The sequence below is a fragment of the Triticum urartu genome, chromosome 5A (assembly GCF_056163025.1).
Source record: "Triticum urartu cultivar PI428250 chromosome 5A, HENAU_Tu73, whole genome shotgun sequence".
Classification (NCBI taxonomy): domain Eukaryota; kingdom Viridiplantae; phylum Streptophyta; class Magnoliopsida; order Poales; family Poaceae; genus Triticum; species Triticum urartu.
In genome coordinates, this window is record NC_141877.1 from 162,490,937 (window position 1) to 162,513,181 (window position 22,245).

Here is a 22,245-nt window from a genome sequence, read left to right on the forward strand (position 1 = left end):
GGCGATTGCATTTCATACAATAAAGCGACAACCATATGGCTCCTGCCAGTTGCCGATAACTGTGTTACAAAACATGATCATGTCATACAATAAAATTTAACATCATGTCTTGACCATATCACATCACAACATGCCATGCAAAAACAAGTTAGACATCCTCTACTTTGTTGTTGCAAGTTTTACGTGGCTGCTATGGGCTGAGCAAGAATTGTTCTTACCTACGCATCAAAAACCACAACGTGGTACAGTGATTGCTTTTTGATCTTCAGAAAGAACCCTGTTCATTGAATCCGATTCAACTAAAGTTGGAGAAACTGACACCCACCAGCCACCTGTGTGCGAAGCACGTCGGTAGAACCAGTCTCGTGTAAGCGTATGCGTAATGTCGGTCTGGGCTGCTTCATCCAACAATACTGCCGAATCAAGAATCAACTAGTGACGGCAAGCAATATGTATATACCCACGCCCACAACTCCTTTGTGTTCTACTCGTGGATATAAATCTACGCATAGACCTGGCTCGGATGCCACCATTGGGGAACGCAGTAATTTCAAAAAATTTCCTACGCACACACAAGATATATCATGGTGATGCATAGCAACGAGAGGGGAAGAGTTTTGTCCACGTACCCTCGTAGACCATAAGCGGAAGCGTTATGACAACGCGGTTGATGTAGTCGTACGTCTTCATGATCCGACCAATCCTAGTACCGACAGTACGGCACACTATTGCAGGATGCTGCTAACGCGACACTACGATCAGAGACCCTTCGAGAAACTGTGTGCGATGCAATAATCGCAAACGGCGGTGTATGAAAACCGTCAGAAATGATGCAAAACGTTTGCGATGAATGATACATCAAACACGGTTCAGATTATAGTTGCGTGTGCGATGAGGGGCATACAGTTGATCTGTACGAACTGTTTGGATGAGACAGAACAATAGAAACGGGCAACCAGATCAAGGTGTGTGCGATATACGGCATACAATTCACTCCGATGAACCATTTGCGATGAGTGAGGTGAACACAAACGATTCGGCGTAACAAGATGTGTGTGATACCCGACAAACAGGTCGGTAATCAGAATTGTGTGCGATCATTATATACAGCCCATACGGTCTTTTTTTGTGAATTGTGTGCTCGTCAGGGCACACCGTTCGACAAACCAACCTGTTGGCAATAATGTAGAAGATCTGTGTCGAATACATATTACTTACCATCTGCGATGAGATTGACAGGATAAACAGAGATATATACAATCTGCTTAATTTAGTCCTTCTTCTTGTTGTTCTTGTTGGATGACCCCGTGATGTCGTCTTGGCGAGGACGCTTCTTGCCGCCGACCGTTGGCTTTTCATTGCCGCCGCCGTCGTCATCGTCGTTGCGGTTGTCGTCATCCTCCTCCTCATTCGACCATTCCTCCTCATCATAGTCGTCCTCCGACGGCTCCTCGTCCATCTGGTTGCCGTCTGACGACTCCGGAGGCGGCGTCCCTTCCATGAACCGGATATAATCAAGGTCTGGGCTCGACGCCGGACTCATGGAAGACGAGCGGGATGATCCCGATGTTGACCTATCATCAGGCGCCAGACTGCTAGCCGAACTATCGTCCTCGCTATCGCTCGACATGGCTGCAAAGTGCGTGCTAGTGTGTAGCACGGCCTGCCGGGGATGATGAAGATGGTGGACACTTAAGAGGGGTATGCAGAGAAGAGGAACTGGCAATTGAAGTGGGGGTTGACGTATTATCTAACCGCTGATATAATCAACCGTAATTATCTGTACCAAGTCGCTCGAAATTCCCGGGGTTGCGTAGGACTCCTATTGGCTATTTGGTCGGTTTCCTTTTTCAGGACAAAAACAAGGAACGAGTTTTGGGATTATGCATCGGTACCGGTACGAATGGAGTAGGATAGTTGGCAAGCAATACATTGAGCTCTTCTTATTGATAAAGCCAGTAATAATCAAACTAGAAAGGAAAAGAAAAAAGACAAAGAAAAATATCTGCACGAATCTTCGCGTAACATCAATGGCATATATAGGACCTAGATGTGCATTACTTAGAGCACATCTAGATGTGCTTTAGCAATACTGTCAAACAATATAATGCCCTCGATGCGGCTATATCTCCCATGTGTCGAAGCACGACTTAGAGGCATAACCGCACTGAAAGCAATGTCGCAAGTGAGGTAATCTTCGCAAACAACCCATGTAATACATAAAGGGAAAGAGATACATAGTTGGCTTACAATTGCCACTTCACAAAATTACATGAATAAAGCATTACATCATCCAGATACAATCAAGGTTTGACTACGGAACCAAAATAAAAGAAGACTACCCCAAATGCTACACAGATCCCCGATCGACCCCAACTGGACTCTACTACTGATCAACTAGAACGAAACAACATAAAGGACAAGATCTTCAATGAGCTCTTCCTTGAGCTTGGTTGCGTCATCTGCACGGTTCAACGGCACCTGCAAGCTGGTTTTGGAAGTATCTGTGAGTCACGGGGACTCAGCAATCTCACACCCTCGTGATCAAGACTATTTAAGCTTATAGGTAGGGAAAAGGTATGAGGTGGAGCTGCAGCAAGAGACTAGCATATTTGGTGGCTAACATATTCGCAAAAGAGAGCGAGAAGAGAAGGCAACAGCACGGTCGAGAAACTATGATCAAGAAGTGATCCTAGAACAACCTACGTCAAGCATTACTCCAACACCGTGTTCACTTCTCGGACTCCGCCGAGAAGAGACCATCACGGTTACACACGCGGTTGATGTATTTTAATTAAGATCAACTTCAGGTTTTCTACAATCGGACATTAACAAATTCCCATCTACCCATAACCGCGGGCACGGCTTTCGAAAGTTCAAAACCCTGCAGGGGTGTCCCAACTTAGCCCATCACAAGCTCTCACGGTCAACGAAGGATATTCCTTCTAGCAGGAAGACCCGATCAGACTCGGGATCCCGGTTACAAGACATCCTCGACAATGGTAAAACAAGTCCAGCAACACCGCCCGAATGTGCCGACAAATCTCGATAGGAGCTGCACATATCTCGTTCTCAGGGCACACTCAGATAGGTCAAGCTACGAGTAAAACCAACCCTTGAGTTTCCCCGAGGTGGCTCCGTAGGCTGCCCGTTTTGGACCAACACTTAGAGAAGCACTTGCCCCCCCCGGGGGGGGGGGGGTTAAAATAAAGATGACCCTTGGGTCCGCGAAACCCAAGGGAAAAAGGCTAGGTGGCGAATGGTAAAACCAATGTTGGGCATTGCTGGAGGAGTTTTATTCAAGGCGAACTGACAAGGGGTTCCCATTATAACCCAACCGCGCGAGGAACACAAAATCCGGGAACATAACACCGATGTGACGGAAACTAGGGTGGCAAGAGTGGAACAAAACACCAGGCATAAGGCCGAGCCTTCCACCCTTTACCAAGTATATAGATGCATTAATTAAATAAGAGATATTGTGATATCCCAACAAAAATCCATGTTCCAAACATGGAACAAGCTCCAATCTTCACCTGCAACTAACAACACTATAAGAGGGGCTGAGCAAAGCGGTAACATATCCAAACAACGGTTTGCTAGGACAAGGTGGGTTAGAGGCTTGGTTCAACAATATGGGAGGCATGATAAGCAAGTGGTAGGTATCGCATCATAGGCATAGCAAAAGAGCGAGCATCTAGCAAGCAAAGATAGAAGTGATTTCGAGGGTATGGTCATCTTGCCTGAGATCCCGCAAGGAAGAAGAACGAGTCCATGAAGATGACAAATGGATGTAGTCGAACGGATTCTCACAAACACGACGTTATCGGAACCAACCCGAAGCAGCAACACCGGAAAGAAGCACACAACAAAGTAAACAACCAACACATGAACATGGTATGATATGCGGGATGCGGTATGTGATGCATATGCATGATTTGCAAAGGAAAGATCAAACCTGGCCTCAACTTGGAAATCCAAGAGTGCCACTGTAAAGGTGAGGTGATTTCGGTTGAAATCGATATAAAGATCGCCGGAATCGGATGCACAGTTTGAAAATGGCAAGCAAAACAAATATGGCACCGGTCTGCGATAAACAGCAAGTGACCAACTAAATGCATTAAGATAAATATGCTACAGTACTCAAATATGGCAACAAAATACATGGCAGGGATCCACTAAAGATGCTTGACAAAAGATGAACACTGAGCTACGGCTAATTCATCCATTAACAGGTTCAAAGAAGCATGGAAATAGGGCAAACGATAACAGGTTTCAGACTTAGTGAAATTAACACAAGTCTGGAATTTATCATCAGGAAGCAATGTTTAAAGCATGATAACTATATGCTACAGAAACATATCATGGCAAATCAAGGCATGGCATGAAGCTACTCAAAGCACTTAACAAAAGTCCCTTAGTGACCTTGAGCCAAAGGGGATCAGAAAATACAATTGCAAGCATGTGAACATGGCAAAAACATAAACAGATCTCAGACTTGGTGAAAAACTGGAGCATGCAAAACAGTTAACGAGTAGGCATGTTTACGAGCTCGATGCACTCACTATAGAGCATGGCATGACAAACTAAGCATACAACCATCAAGAATACATGGCATAGAAGCTAGACATGGCAAGAATAACAACATAGCATGCACAGATCAATAGCAACATCCTCGGCAAAATCGCTAACAAGTCAACAATCTGCCAGGATCATAATTTAGCAAAAGTAGAGCTCGATTGACTCAAGCTAGGGTGCTCCATAAATGCAAACAAAGACATGGATGGATAGAGCACCACAATGTTAACAAAACATCCTTAATGATCATCCTCAAAAGTGGCACGGATCACTAGGAAACAACATGAACATATGACATACCGACAAAATCAGGACAAGGACTTGGAGAAATTCTAAGTCCCTGAAATCAGCATTACAGATTACGCTACTTTGCAAGATTGTGCTAGTCACCACAAATATCACAAAAATACATGGGAAGCACCACTGTAATGATGGCATGACATATAACAAAACACATGTAGAGCTCAGGGTCATAGCATGCACACAATAATCATGGCAAAAATGACAAAATGCCATTTGCTGAAACAGATCTAACAAATTCCTCACATAGCCCCCTTCCAACAGCATTTCGGGCATAAAGATGAGCTCAAATGAAAATGATGCAATGAGATGAAATGATGTACTCGTCGAGACGAACATTTTGATATGCTACACGCTCAAAACGGAGCCACGGATGATGAGTTATGGCATGATGAATAGAGGCATATGAATCAGGAAAATCTCAGGACTTGGTGGATATTTTACCTCCGTGAAAAGTCAACGCGGGGACGAGACGAAGCGGGATGAGGAGATCCAGGATGGAGGGGCGCCGTTTGGATGGGGAACCCGGTGGATCTGGTCCCGATCCGGGTCAACTCCGGCTCCGGCGAACTCTAGGCTCCGGCGATCGCCGAGGCCGGCGGGGAAGGGAGCGGGTGGCCGTATCCGGTCCGACCCGACCGGATCCGCGACGAGGCGGCGCGGCCACCGGCGATGACGGCAACACGAGGTGTGGCTCCGGCGGAGGAGTGCGGAAGCCGAGGCGGCGGCGCGAGGCTCCAGCGACAAGGCGCGGCAGGGAGAGCGAGCGGCGGGCGGCGGCGCGCGGCGGCCGGCGACGTCCGGTCGCCGGAGACGGACGTAGGCGGCAGAAGGCGCGAGGGCGTGGGCGCTCGGGCCGCGGCGGCGGTGGGATGGGCCCCGCGGGCCTGACACGGGCTCGCGGGCCGGCGGCATGGGCGAGCGCGGCGGCGCCACGTGGCGAGATGGGATAGGGCGCGGGGGCGGCGCTGATGACGTGTCGGCCTCTCATTGGCCAGAACGCGTGGCGGCTGGCGGTGGACATGTCCGGCCATCGGTGGACGTGTCCGGCAGCGCGAGAAGGTGGAAGGCTAGGGTTTGGACTGCGCGAAAAATTCGGGGAGAGCCACATATTTATAGGTAGAGTGAGCTAGGAGAGTCCAAATGAGGTGCGGTTTTCGACCACGCGATCGTGATCGAACAACCGAGATGATGGAGGAGGTTTAGGTGGGTTTTGGGCCACTTTGGAGGGGTGTTGGGCTGCAACACACACGAGGCCTTTTCGGTCCCTCGGTTAACCGTTGGAGTATCAAACGAAGTCCAAATGACATGAAACTTGACAGGCGGTCTACCGGTAGTAAACCAAGGCCGTATGACAAGTCTCGGTCCAATCCGAAAACGTTTAACATCCGCACACGAAAAGAGGTAGAAAGGAACACCGGGTGACATAGGAGCGCCGGATTGCAAAACGGACAACGGGAAAAATGCTCGGATGCATGAGACGAACATGTATGCAAATGAAATGCACATGATGACATGGTATGCAATGCATGACACACAAGCAATGACAAGGTAACAACAGTGAATAACTGGAGGACACCTGGCACATCGGTCTCGAGGCATTACAAACAAAACCCCTAATCATCATTGCAAACAGCGCATAGAACATGGCTAATGTGACAACCACAACTACACATGCTATTTCCTTCTTGTCTCTTGCTTTCATCTGTTGCCTGTGATTGATTCTTTCTTTCTTCATTGTACTGATTGTACATTCCAGATCAGCCAGTTTCTTCTTCAGCTTTACGTTATCTTCTGCGAGCTTGGTGATAACACTCCGAGCCCTGCCATGCCATTCTTCATCCAGCTAGTTAACAAAGGCACAAGCCTCATATCACGACCAATGTTAAATAGTATTCTGGATGAGCGGTGGAATTAACTGAAGTAAAATGATGAACTTAATTAGCACTCTAACCTCTAAGGGGCAACTGAGAAACCGCCTGCCAATGTCGAATCCCTCCGTGCATACACGTCGAGCGGGAGTGTGCCCGTGCACACAACTCAGCTTTTGGTACTTCTCGGTGGCGCAAAACTCGGAGTCGAACTCGTGTTGCGGGAGTCTAGAGTCAAGCTCCGGATCCGGCGACAGATCGCTTTCCTGGGGGGGGGGTCATTCAAGACAGATTCAGCAAGGAGCCATACTTTGGACATGGTAAAAAAGATCGGGATAGATTGGAACCTGACAGGACGATTCAGATCCGTAGTACACCTGCCTTCTGATGACCTTAGGCAAGTGCTCGACGGCGACCGCCGTCGTGGCGGCGATACAAGCAGGAGCAGCCGCACCAAAACCATCAACACCACTCATCCGGATTAGCCCAATGTCAGCGCCACGCGAGGGAATTTGGAGGCTATGTAGGGATTTGGGGGAAATGGGGAAACTGTGGAGATAAGCTAACGACCGGGAACTACTAATGGCACTATATATATGTTGTATACGGCACACTGTTTGTACATGTCATTTGTGTTCCCGCACCAAACCGTGTGAGAAGACAATGTAAGTTAGACACGGTTGCCGTTACATAACCGTATGTGATGTACTATCCTATCCATATAATTGAGTTACGATGAGATACCGTGTAAACAGCCGCTCCACGGATATCCGTAAAAAAACCCAGCCGCTTTGCATATAGAGATGGCGGCGGCGGCCTAGGCAGCGGCTACCGGAGAAGAGGTCAATCCTCGGTTAGTGGGCGGTGGCGGCGTCATAGGAGGTCAATCCTCGTTCTACGGCGGGAGATAGGAGGAGCTCAACCATCGAGGTCGGCGGCGGCGTGATTCGAGCACATCCATCACGGTCGATGGCGCGCGGGAGAGTGGAGGTCGAACTTCAGGCGGCAGTCGCACTAAGCTTTGCTCCTCGCCCCTGCTGTCTCGGCGTGCCGCCGCATCGCGCTTGTCTGTCTGCTGGGTGGAGGTCGCCGCGCGGCTAATTAATTAAGGCATTCTTTTCATGAGTGGCTAAATTTAGGTATTCAATTCCTAAGTGTAGTGTTGTACTAGTACTCTGCGTGTAAATTGACTGGCCATTAATTTTTGTCATAGCACGTCTAGATAACAACATGGAGCACCCTCAGTAATTATTAAAATAAAACCTTGTGATTTATGCACGCATCTTTGGACAACAGTTAATCCGTGTATTAATGTTGTTGTTTTGTTTTTAATTACCATTCGTGTGCTGCAGATGGAACGATCTCGATGGATGAAGAATCGGAAAACTGCAGATTTTATCAGTGGCATGACAGTGTTCATGAATTTGGTTGAAAGTACAAAGAGGAGAATCGGTGATGCGGATCACATCCTGTGTCCATGTACTGATTGTGCCAATACAGAGTCACATGAAGTTGTACATGTCCAGATGCACTTAGTCTTTAGGGGATTCATGGATGGGTATACACGTTGGACCAGACACGGTGAAGAGGAGGTCATAGATGAAGACACCCAGGGCAGCGAGATGCCAAACCCCGATCAGTGTCACATGGATGTTGAATCTAACATCGGGGTAGAGGCGTCAAGCTACCAATGGAACACCGGAAAGCCGAAACGCCCACTGGAAAACCAAGACATCGACACAGCTGACGACAATCTTGATATGCCAGATTTTGCTGCTATGATTGCAGATTTCGAGGGCCCAGATAAGCATATGATTGGGTACAAGGATCTGCCTACCATTGATGCGGACTCCAAGAAAGAATTGTATCCAGGTTGCAAAAAGAAATATTCTGTAACATCCCAAATTTTCAATTTGGAATGTTATACATTAGATCATCATTGCATATCATAGTTTATTGCATTTTGGTTGATCCAAGAAATTCTACGCAACTCAAGGACCCACGGAGAGAGTTGGGGATTTCATTATTTTCATATTCGAGTTTTCTCGAATTTTGAAAAGAGGATCGTCTGATTTTAATTATTTTCTCTTCGAATATTTCTTTTATAAAAAATAAAAGAGAGAGGATAAAATGACTTCCTCAAAATAAAGAAATATCGAAGATTTAATATTAAAATCAAATAAGATCTTTTTTGGAGTTTTGTCGCTATTTTATTTGAATTAGGAAAAAATGTGCGTTTTTCAAAATTGCATTTTAGGCCAAAATAAATGTTCACCTTGTTCGGCATATTTTTAGAGGACGGGGAAAATTTATTTTGGGATTTTTGGAGTCCGTTTAGTATTTATTTTCTTTCTTTTTCTGCACGTTGGAATTATAAAAAAAAAGAGGAACCGACTCCGGGTCGTACCCGAGTGAGACTCCGCTCGGGGGGCTTTATAAGCCGCCCGGCCCAGCCGCTGAAGCTCACCCGCGCCCGCACCCAAAACCTAGCCGCGCCGAGCCGCCCCGCCGCCAGCGCCGCCTCCGCGCCGCCCTGCCGCCCGCGTCGCCGCCCGTGCCGCCACCCACCGCCGCCGACCCACCGCACCGGAGCCGCCCCGCCGCCGCCGTTGTCTCGCCCGACTCGAGGTCGCTGCCTTGATTTTCGTGAGAAAACCGATCGTTTTTTTCGAAAACCCTAGATTCCGTTTTTCTAATTTTTTAGATCGATTTTTTCGGTTTAGTTATTTAGCGGACGTTCGTCTGGACGTTCGTTTTAACGAACGGTTTTCACCGTTTAGCCGCAGATAGCGAATGTTCGTTCGTTAGCCTGTTCGTCAGTTTTTCTTTTTCTTGGGTTTTTCATGATTATTTTCGATCGCGATTTCTGATCCGATTTTCGTTTTAGTATAAGTTTTCGCTCGTTTATCGGAATCAGGCGATTCAAGCACCTAGAGTTTCGTCTCGAAGCCCTATTTCTGTTTAACCAACTTAAACAAGTTTTTGCTACTGTAAAATTTGTCTTTAGTCCAGACTAGTAAATGAAGCTTGTTTCTTTCGCCGTTTGAGTTTTGTTGTTTCGTTTGATTTGATTTTTTTTTGCAAACCAGAGTTCTTAAGTTGGACCTTCTGGTTAGATCTTATTTGAGTTTACCCGTGCCCTTGCTTGATTGCTTTTGTATGCTTGTTTGATTGCGATAGAGTACCCGGAGTGCGAAGCATGCTACAGCAAGTCTCTAGGTTTCACGGATCATCAACAAGGCAAGTAACACTTTGATCATACCTTTTTAGTACCCAGTTTTATTGCATTAGATCAACCCTCAAACAATTGCATGGTTAGGATCTGAATAAATTGTGGGCTGGGAAGTAGATGAGGTAATACCTATTCACCTGTTTTATTATCAAACCTTGGGAGTGCTACGTCTTAAGCTTGCGTTGGTTTTCCCCGAAGAGGAAGGGATGATGCAGCAGAGTAGCGTAAGTATTTCCCTTAGTTTTTGAGAACTAAGGTATCAATCCAGTAGGAGGCCACGCTCAAGTCCCTCGTACCTGCACAAAATGATAGCTACTTGCAACCAACGCGATTAGGGGTTGTCAAGCCCTTCACGGTCACTTACGAGAGTGAGATCTGATAGATAGAATATTTTTGGTATTTTTGGTATAAAGATGCAAAGTAAAAAGTAAAGGCAAAGTAAATAGCAAAACGATATTAAAGTGATGGAGATTGATATGATGAGAATAGATCTGGCGGCCATAGGTTTCACTAGTGGCTTCTCTCAAGAGCATAAGTATTCTACGGTGGGTGAACAAATTACTGTTGAGCAATTGATAGAATTGAGCATAATTATGAGAATATCTAGGCATGATCATGTATATAGGCATCACGTCCGTGACAAGTAGACCGAAACGATTCTGCATCTACTACTATTACTCCACTCATCGACCGCTATACAGCATGCATCTAGAGTATTAAGTTAAAAACAGAGTAACACCTTAAGCAAGATGACATGATGTAGAGAGATAAATTCATGCAATATGAAATAAACCCCATATTGTTATCCTCGATGGCAACGATACAATACGTGCCTTGTTGCCCCTTCTGTCACTGGGTAAGGACACCGCAAGATCAAACCCAAAGCTAAGCACTTCTCCCATGGCAAGAACTACCAATCTAGTTGGCCAAACCAAACGGATAATTCGAAGAGACTTGCAAAGATAACCAATCATGCATAAAAGAATTCAGAGAAGATTCAAATATTATTCATAGATAGACTTGATCATAAACCCACAATTCATCGGTCTCAACAAACACACCGCAAAAGGAAGATTACATCAAATACATCTCCACGAGAGAGGGGGAGAACTTTGTATTGAGATTCAAAGAGAGACAAGAAGCCATCCAGCTACTAATTATGGACCCGAAGGTCTGAGGTAAACTACTCACACTTCATCGGAGAGGCTATGGTGATGTAGAAGCCCTTCGTGATGACGGCCCTCTTCCGGCGGAGCTTCGGAACAGGCCCCAAGATGGGATCTCGTGGATACAGAAAGTTATGGCGGTGGAATTAGGTTTTTGGCTCCTGTTCTGATCGTTTGCGGGTACGTGTGTATATATAGGAGGAAGAAGTACACCGGAGGAGCAACGAGGGGCCCACGAGGCAGGGGGCGCGCCCTAGGGGGGGGCGCCCCCACCCTCGTGACCGCCTCTTTTGTTCTTTGGAGCAGGGTCCAAGTCTCCTGGATCACGTTCGGTGAGAAAATCACGTTCCTGAAGATTTTATTCCGTTTGGACTCCGTTTGATATTCCGTTTCTTCGAAACACTGAAATAGGCAAAAAAAACAACAATTCTGGGTTGGGCCTCCGGTTAATAGGTTAGTCCCAAAAATAATATAAAAGTGGAAAATAAAGCCCAATATAGTCCAAAACAGTAGATAATATAGTATGGAGCAATCAAAAATTATAGATACGTTAGAGACGTATCAGGCATCCCCAAGCTTAATTCCTGCTCGTCCTCGAGTAGGTAAATGATAAAAAGAGAATTTTTGATGCGGAGTGCTACTTGGCATAATTTCAATGCAAATCTTCTTAATTGTGGTATGAATATTCAGATTAGAAAGATTCAAGACAAAGGTTTATATTGACATAAAAAATAATAATACTTCAAGCATACTAACAAAGCAATTATGTCTTCTCAAAATAACATGGCCAAAGAAAGTTATCCCTACAAAATCATATAGTCTGGCTATGCTCCATCTTCCCCACACAAAGTATTTAAATCATGCACAACCCCGATGACAAGCCAAGCAATTGTTCCATTCTCTAACTTTTTCAAAACTTTTTCAATCTTCATGCAATACATGAGCGTGAGCCATGGACATAGCACTATAGGTAGAATAGAATGGTGGTTGTGGAGAATACAAAAAGGGAGAAGATAGTCTCACATCAACTAGGCGTATCAACGGGCTATGGAGATGCCCATCAATAGATGTCAATGTGAGTGAGTAGGGATTGCCATGCAACGGATGCACTAGAGCTATAAGTATATGAAAGCTCAAAAAGAAACTAAGTGGGTGTGCATCCAACTTGCTTGCTCATGAAGACCTAGGGCAATTTGAGGAAGCCCATCATTGGAATATACAAGCCAAGTTCTATAATGAAAGATTCCCACTAGTATATGAAAGTGATAACATGAGAGACTCTCTACTATGAAGATCATGGTGCTACTTTGAAGCACAAGTGTGGTAAAAGGATAGTAACATTGTCCCTTCTCTCTTTTTCTCTCATTTTATATATTTTTTATGGCCTTTCTCTTTTTTTATTTGGGCTTCTTTGGCCTCTTTTATTTTTTTATTTTTCGTCCGGAGTCTCATCCCAACTTGTGGGGGAATCATAGTCTCCATCATTCTTTCCTCACCGGGACAATGTTCTAATAATGATGATCATCACACTTTTATTTTTCTTACAACTCAATAATTACAACTCGATACTTAGAACAAAATATGACTCTATATGAATGCCTCCAGCGGTGTACCGGGATATGCAATGAATCAAGAGTGACAAGTATGAAAATTATGAGCGGTGGCTTTTCCACAAATACTATGTCAACTACATGATCATGCTAAGCAATATGACAATGACAGATGTGTCATGATGAACTAGATGATGGAAAGTTGCATGGCAATATATCTCGGAATGGCTATGGAAATGCCATAATAGGTAGGTATGGTGGCTGTTTTGAGGAAGGTATATGGTAGGTGTATGATACCGGCGAAAGGTGCGCGGTATTAGAGAGGCTAGCAAAGGTGGAAGGGTGAGAGTGCGTATGATCCATGGACTCAACATTAGTCATAAAGAACTCATATACTTATTGCAAAAATATAGAAGTGATCAAAGCAAAGTACTACGCGCATGCTCCTAGGGGATAGATTGGTAGGAAAAGACCATCGCTCGTCCCCGACCGCCACTCATAAGGAAGACAATCAATAAATAAATCATGCTCCGACTTCATCACATAACGGTTCAACATACGTGCATGCTACGGGAATCACAAACTTCAACACAAGTATTCTTTAAATTCACAACTACTCAATTAGCATGAATTTAATATTATCACCTCCATATCTCAAAACAATTATCATGCTTCAATCTTTTCTTAGTATTCAACACACTCAAAAGAAAGTTTCACAAATCTTGAATACCAAGCATATTATTATTAAGCAAATTACCATGCTATTAAGAGACTCTCAAAATATTTTAAGTGAAGCATGAGAGATCAATAGTTTCTTTAAAACAAATCCACCACCGTGCTCTAAAAGATCTAAGTGAAGCACATAGAGCAAAATTATAACGCTCAAAAGATATAAGTGAAGCACATAGAGCAAAACTACTTAGCTCAAAAGATATAAGTGAAGCACATAGAGTATTCTATTAAATTTTAATTCATGCATGACTCTCTCAAAAGGTGTGTACAGCAAGGGTGATTGTGGCATACTAAAAAACAAAGACACTAATAATACAAGACGCTCCAAGCAAAACACATATCATGTTGGTGAATAAAAATATAGCTCCAAGTAAAGTTACCGATGGAAGTGGACGAAAGAGGGGATGCCTTCTGGGGCATCCCCAAGCTTTGACTTTTTAGTGTCCTTGGATTATCTTGGGGGTGCCATGGGCATCTCCAATCTTAGGCTCTTGCCACTCCTTGTTCCATAATCCATCAAATTCTTACCCAAAACTTGAAAACTTCACAACACAAAACTCAAAATAGAAAACTCGTGAGCTCCGTTAGCGAAAGAAAACAAAATACCACTTCAAGGTACTGTAATGAACTCATTATTTATTTATATTGGTATTAAACCTACTGTATTCCAACTTCTCTATGGATTATAAACTATTTTACTAGCCATAGATTCATCAAAATAAGCAAACAACACACGAAAAACAGAATCTGTCAAAAACAGAACAGTCTGTAGTAATCTGTAGCTAGCGCAAGATCTGGAACCCCAAAAATTCTAAAATAAATTGCTTGATGTGAGGAATTTATCTATTAATCATCTGCAAAAAGAATTAACTAAATAGAACTCTTCAAATGAAAATTACAGCAGTTCTCGTGAGCACTAAAGTTTCTGTTTTTTACAGCAAGTTCAACAAGACTTTCGCCAAGTCTTCCCAACGGTTCTACTTGGCACAAACACTAATTAAACACAAAAAACACAACCAAAACAGAGGCTAGATAATTTATTTATTACTAAACAGGAGCAAAAAGCAAGTAATAAAAATAAAATTGGGTTGCCTCCCAACAAGCGCTATCTTTTAACGCCCCTAGCTAGGCATAACAAGCAAGAATAGATCTAGGTATTGCCATCTTTGGTAGGCAATCCATAAGTGGCTCTCATGATAGTTTCATATGGTAATTTTATTTTCTTTCTTGGAAAGTGTTCCATGCCCTTTTTTAATGGAAATTGAAATCTAATATTCCCTTCCTTCATATCAATAATCGCACCAACCGTTCTAAGGAAAGTTCTACCAAGAATAATAGGGCAAGAAGGATTGCAATCTATATCAAGAACAATGAAATCTACGGGAACATAATTCCTATTTGCAACAATAAGAACATCATTAATTCTTCCCATAGGTTTCTTAATAGTGGAATCCGCAAGATGCAAGTTTAGAGAGCAATCATCAAAATTACGGAAATCTAGTAAATCACACAAAGTCTTGGGAATAGTAGAGACACTAGCACCCAAATCACACAAAGCATAAAACTCATGATCTTTAATTTTAATTTTAATAGTTGGTTCCCACTCATCATAGAGTTTTCTAGGAACAGAAACTTTCAACTCAAGTTTTTCTTCATAAGATTGCATCAAGGCATCAACAATATGTTCGGTGAAGGCTTTATTTCGACTATAAGCATATGGAGAATTTAGCTAGGATTGCAACAAGGAAATACAATCAATTAAAGAGCAACTTTCATAATTAAATTCCTTGAAATCCAATATAGTGGGTTTAGCAACATCTAAATTTTTATTTCTTTCAATCCCACTTTTGTCAATTTCATCATTAAGATCTAAATACTCCGAATTTTTAGAACACCTTCTAGGTAAAGGAAGATCATATTCAGTTTCATCAAGATTCATATTGAAAAATAAAGATTTAATTGGAGACACATCAATAACTTTTAGTTCTTCATCATTATTTTCATAGGAATTGGAAGAACACGCTTTATTAAAGGCATCTTTGGAAGCACGCATCCTAGCGGTTCTTTCTTTACACTCATCAATTGAAATTCTCATGGCTTTAAGAGACTCATTGATACCATGCTTAGGTGGAATAGATATACGTTTTAAAGCATCAACATCAAGAGCAGTTCTATCAACGTTCCTAGCCAAATCATCAATCTTAAGCAATTTTTCTTCAATCATAGCATTAAAATTCTTTTGCAAAGAAATAAATTCTTTAATATTAGATTCAAAATCAGAGGGCATCTTATTATAATTTCCATAAGAGTTGTTGTAGGAATTCCCATAATTATTAGAAGGATTACTAGGATATGGCCTAAGATTAAAATTCCCTCTATAAGCGTTGTTACCAAAATTATTCCTACCAACAAAATTCACATCCATAGATTCATTGTTATTCTCAATCAAAGTAGACAAAGGCATATCATTAGGATCAGAAGAAACACTCTTAGTAGCAAATAATTTCATAAGTTCATCCATCTTTCCACTCAACACATTAATTTCTTCTATCGCATGCACTTTTTTATCAGATGATCTTTTAGTGTGCCATTGAGAATAATTAACCATAATATTATCTAGGAGTTTAGTAGCATCTCCTAAAGTGATTTCCATAAAAGTACCTCCCGCGGCCGAATCTAAATGATTTCTAGAAGCAAAATTCAATCCGGCATAAAAATTCTGTATAATCATCCACAAATTCAAACCATGAGTAGGGCAATTACGTATCATTAATTTCATTCTCTCCCAAGCTTGTGCAGCATGTTCATGATCAAGTTGTTTAAAGTTCATAATATCGTTTCTAAGAGAGATGATCTTAGCGGGAGGAACATACTTAGAGATAAAAGCATCTTTGCACTTGTTCCATGAATCAATACTATTCTTAGGCAAAGACGAAAACCAAGCTTTAGCATGATCTCTAAGCGAAAAAGGAAATAGCTTAAATTTAATGACATCATTATTGACATCTTTTTTCTTTTGCATATCACATAAATCAACGAAGCCATTTAGATGAGTAGCGGCATCTTCACTGGGAAGGCCGGCGAATTGATCTTTCATAACAAGATTCAACAAAGTAGTATTAATTTCACAAGATTCAACATCGGTAAGAGGAGCAATTGGAGTGCTAAGGAAATCATTATTATTGGTATTGGTGAAGTCACACAATTTACTAGTATCTTGAGCCATCGCGACAAACAAGCAATCTAACACACAAGCAAACAAGAGCAGATGGGAAAAAGAGGCAAATAGAGAGGGAGGGTAGAGAGAGTGGGCGAATAAAACAGCAAGGGTGAATTGGGGGGAGAGGATAACGAGAGGCAAATGGCAAATAATGTAATGCGAGAGATAGGGATTGTGACGGGTACTTGGTATATTGACTTTTTGCGCAGACTCCCCGGCAACAGCGCCAGAAATCCTTCTTGCTACATCTTGAGCTTCCGTTGGTTTTCCCCAAAGAGGAAGGGATGATGCAGCAGAGTAGCGTAAGTATTTCCCTCAGTTTTTGAGAACCAAGGTATCAATCCAGTAGGAGGCCACGCTCAAGTCCCTCGTACCTGCACAAAATGATAGCTACTCGCAACCAACGCGATTAGGGGTTGTCAAGCCCTTCACGGTCACTTACGAGAGTGAGATCTGATAGATAGAATATTTTTGGTATTTTTGGTATAAAGATGCAAAGTAAAAAGTAAAGGCAAAGTAAATAGCAAAACGATATTAAAGTGATGGAGATTTATATGATGAGAATAGACCCGGCGGCCATAGGTTTCACTAGTGGCTTCTCTCAAGAGCATAAGTATTCTACTGTGGGTGAACAAATTACTGTTGAGCAATTGATAGAATTGAGCATAATTATGAGAATATCTAGGCATGATCATGTATATAGGCATCACATCCATGACAAGTAGACCGAAACAATTCTGCATCTACTACTATTACTCCACTCATCGACCGCTATCTAGCATGCATCTAGAGTATTAAGTTAAAAATAGAGTAACGCCTTAAGCAAGATGACATGATGTAGAGAGATAAATTCATGCAATATGAAATAAACCCCATCTTGTTATCCTCGATGGCAACGATACAATACGTGCCTTGTTGCCCCTTCTGTCACTGGGTAAGGACACCGCAAGATCGAACCCAAAGCTAAGCACTTCTCCCATGGCAAGAACTACCAATCAAACCAAACGGATAATTCGAAGAGGCTTGCAAAGATAACCAATCATGCATAAAAGAATTCAGAGAAGATTCAAATATTATTCATAGATAGACTTGATCATAAACCCACAATTCATCGATCTCAACAAACACACCGCAAAAAGAAGATTACATCGAATAAATCTCCACGAGAGAGGGGGAGAACTTTGTATTGAGATTCAAAGAGAGAGAAGAAGCCATCCAGCTACTAACTATGGACCCGAAGGTCTGAGGTAAACTACTCACACTTCATCGGAGAGGCTATGGTGATGTAGAAGCCCTCCGTGATGACTGCCCTGTTTCGGCGGAGCTCCGGAACAGGCCCCAAGATGGGATCTCGTGGATACAGAAAGTTGCGGCGGTGGAATTAGGTTTTTGGCTCCTGTTCTGATTGTTTGGGGGTACGTGTGTGTATATAGGAGGAAGAAGTATGCCGGAGGAGTAACGAGGGGCCCATGAGGCAGGGGGCGCGCCCTAGGGGGGCCACCCTCGTGACCGCCTATTTTGTTTCTTGGAGCAGGGTCCAAGTCTCCTGGATCACGTTTGGTGAGAAAATCACGTTCTCGAAGATTTTATTCCGTTTGGACTCCGTTTGATATTCCGTTTCTTTGAAACACTGAAATAGGCAAAAAACAACAATTCTGGGCTGGGCCTCCGGTTAATAGGTTAGTCCCAAAAATAATATAAAAGTGGAAAATAAATCCCAATATAGTCCAAAACAGTAGACAATATAGCATGGAGCAATCAAAAATTATAGATACGTTGGAGACGTATCAGGGAGTTACTTCTACGTTATGCTTATATTGCCATGCTATGCTCGTAGAAGTGGATTGGGTTTGAGAGTGTCCATGACAGATGTGAGTTGTCAATTAATGGTTAACTTAAGGTGGCAACTTTAATACACATCTGGGTGGATTGAGGCACCTGGGGAAACCAGTGATTGCTTGTATTTTTGGAAATCCCGGGGTACCGTGTGATTTTCCTATGGACCGCCACCCAGGCTCAAAGGGATCATAGGATTATTCATGCTGGAAACTTCCGTGTGCAGCCACATGCCATTATGGGCTCTGGCATAGTTGAGTAAGTTGTGGGTAACTTTTCCATGATGGGCTAGCAGATGTAGGGGATTGTAGGTGTACCGACCTATCTATCGGTTAAGGGGACCTCTTCGAAGAGACTGTGTCTCGCTCATCCGTTTCTCAAACATTGTGTAGTGCGAGAAATCCAATGGAGGAGATCGAGTCTTGTGGGGAAAAGTGCACAAACCTCTGCAGAGTGTACAAACTAATCATGGTTATCCGTGTCCCCGGTTATGGGCATCTTGAGTATCTAGTTCTTGGATTATCATGTGGATCCCATCACTCTAAATTAATTTTGTTGTGTTATTAATTACTTTTAATTGGGACTGAGAGGGGGTTTACCTTCTCAATATTTTTCAACCAACTTTGTAGTTACATAAAATATATTTCTTTGCAGTAGGGAAAAATTGGCTTTTCGCAAAACCTATTAACCATACAGCCTCCACCAGCCATATATGCATGTAGTGATAGCTTTACATTGTTCATTACTCTCTTATGTTACACTGCCAGCATATTCCATGTGCTGAACCGTTTCGGGCTGCAACATATCATGTTGCAGACTTTTCAGACGACGAGTAAGGAGCCTTAGGTCGTGGTCTTTCACTCAGTGATGTTGTTGGAGTTGATGGACTCACTTTATCTTCCAAGCCTTCCGCTGTTATCGTATTTGATGGCCTTAAGCCATATTTATTGTAATAAGTTCTCTTTTGAGACATTCAATGTAATAAGTGTGTGATTGCTACTCTGTTATAAATCCTCAAGTACTGTGCATGTTAGCATTACCGATCCAGGGATGACACTAATGCACAGAGATCAGACTGTTTGAGGTCTGGTCACTACAAGATGGTATCAGAGCACACGCTGACTGTAGGACACGACCACTAAGCCAAAGCCCTAGATCACTACTCTCTTCTCATTTCTAACTCCTCTCCATTTTCTACTCATTAGGATGGCGGACGCAAGGAACAAGTTTGTACAACCGAATGAAGACACACCTTTTGGACGCCACTTGAAGGAAGTCACGAGGTACCTGAACATTGGAATACCAAGCTTCATCGGGACTTACAACGCCACTTTACCAGAAGAGGAGCGCTGGATGATTTAAGTTAAAGTTCCAGGAAGGACATTTACGCCAGTCACTGAGCCCATAGAGTTTTCATTTGATGCACCAACCTGGAGTCTAGGAAAGAGTATGGCAGCCCACATCACCATGGGACGCATTGGAGAAGTTTACCACAAGGATCTCAAGGATACTATCTACCAGATTTGTGGGTGCTGAGATGAGCAATGGGAGATGATCAGCACCAGGAAGGATAGATCAATTGCCGCTTTCATCCAGTAGTTAAACTAGCACATTCGTCGCCAGGAGAATCAGATGTGCGCAGGAATGATAGATCTAAAGAAGGCGATGACTAGGATCACGGAGCTTGAGGAAGAACTCAAGGCAACTCGCGAAGATTATGAGGAAGAAATCTTCATACTAGTGGATAAGAATGATGACCTAACAAGGAATCTAGGAGTATTCATGGGAGACCCCGCTCCAGGAGGAGAAGATGACGGTTCCACTTGCCCGGAGAACTACATCATCATCGACGACACCGAATCGGACCCTGACGATAGTGTTGATGACTATGTTGATGAAGCTGGAGCATATATCATGGAGTCTTCGATCGAACAATATTTCTAGTCGACCACCATATCAGTAGTAGTATTCCACCATGTAAATAGTATAGTCCAAGCACTTTGTAATGATAGTTCTAGACCGATTGTATGCCCTTGCTTGATTGATTGAGTGATATGATTGTGTTTGTCTCATGTGCATATGGGTAGTGTTTTCTCACTAGACCTCATTCTATTCTATTCTCTTCCCTCTAAACCCTCAGATGCCTCCGAGACGTGACCCCAGATTTACCTTTACACCGGACCTCACTCAGTTGATCCAACAGCAGAATACCCTGATGCAGTTGTTAGTTCAGAACCAAGGCAACAACAACAACAACAACAACCCACCACCACCACCCCCACTTGACAATTTAGCCCGTTTTCTAAGGTTGCAGCCACCGGTGTTTTCCAGTAGCATCGAGCCGATAGTTGCAGATGATTGGCTCCGCAGGATTGGAAGGGAGTTAACCACTGCAGGATGCACAGATGCTGAGAGGGTGCGTTTTGCCGCGCACCAATTGGATGGACCAGTAGCCTCATGGTGGGAGAACTACACTGTCACCTATCCTATAGCCACTATTACATGGGACTAGTTCCAGCAGGCTTTTCGCACTACCCATGTATCAGCAGGAGATATGGCCATAAAGAAGCATGAATTTCGCAACTTACGCCAAGGAGGACGCACCGTTAGCCAGTATGTGGATGACTTTAGCAAGCTAGCACATTATGCCCCAAATGACGTTGCTACGGATGCATCTAAGCAGGAGAAGTTTTTGGAAGGACTGAATGATGAGCTGAGCATGCAATTGATGGTAGCAACCTTTAATAACTACCAACAGTTGGTAGATAGAGCTCTCATAATTGAAGGGAAGCAGTAGCAGATTGATAACCGCAAGAGGAAGTATGGACAAGGGAAGTATAATTCTGGAGCTCAGCAGAGACCCCATTTTACCCCGATCTCGGGAGGACTTGTCCATAACCATGGAGGAAGTTCTCACAACCATAGTGGCTCCAAGAATGGTAATGGAGGAAGCAACAGACAGAACCGTTCCAACCCAGCAATGCCCGCCAAGAAAGATCTAAGCCATGTTACTTGCTACAAGTGCCAGAAGATCGGACATTATGCTAATGAATGTCTTGAAGCTAAGAATGGAAACGGCAATGGAAGCTCTGGGAAGAAGCCCAAACCTTTCAACAGGGGACAAGTGAACCACATTAATGTGGAGGAGATTGAAGCCCAGCCAGATGCAGTAATAGGTAAGTTTTTGGTTAAGTCTTTTACTGCAGTTGTACTTTTCGATACTGGTGCATCGCATTCATACATATCAAGGGGATTTGTGCATAAGTATAAACTACCCATGAAAGTTCTTAGTACACCTATGTTAGTGAGCTCGCCAGGAGCAGAGTATATGGCAAGCCAAGGATGTTTTCAGATACCGTTGGCCATAGGTAGGCACGTTTTCCCCTCAGATCTGATAATTCTGGAGTCGCAAGGTTTGGATGTGATTCTAGGTATGGATTGGCTATCGATGTATGGAGGAAACATTGATTGCGCTAGTAAGTCGATTTTTCTCACCACCCCAGAAGGAAGAAGGATCAAGTATGTATCCCGACATGTGCCGATTAGGACTCAAGTAAATTCCTTAACATGAGTTGTACAGGAGGAAGTACTAGTGGTGAAGGATTTCCCGGATGTATTTCCAGAAGAGTTGCCAGGCATGTCACCGGATAGAGACATCGAGTTTTTGATTGAGCTTTTGCCAGGCACATGGCCAATATCTAAGAGACCGTACAGGATGCCCGCACATGATTTAGAGGAAATTAAGAAGCAGATTAAGGAG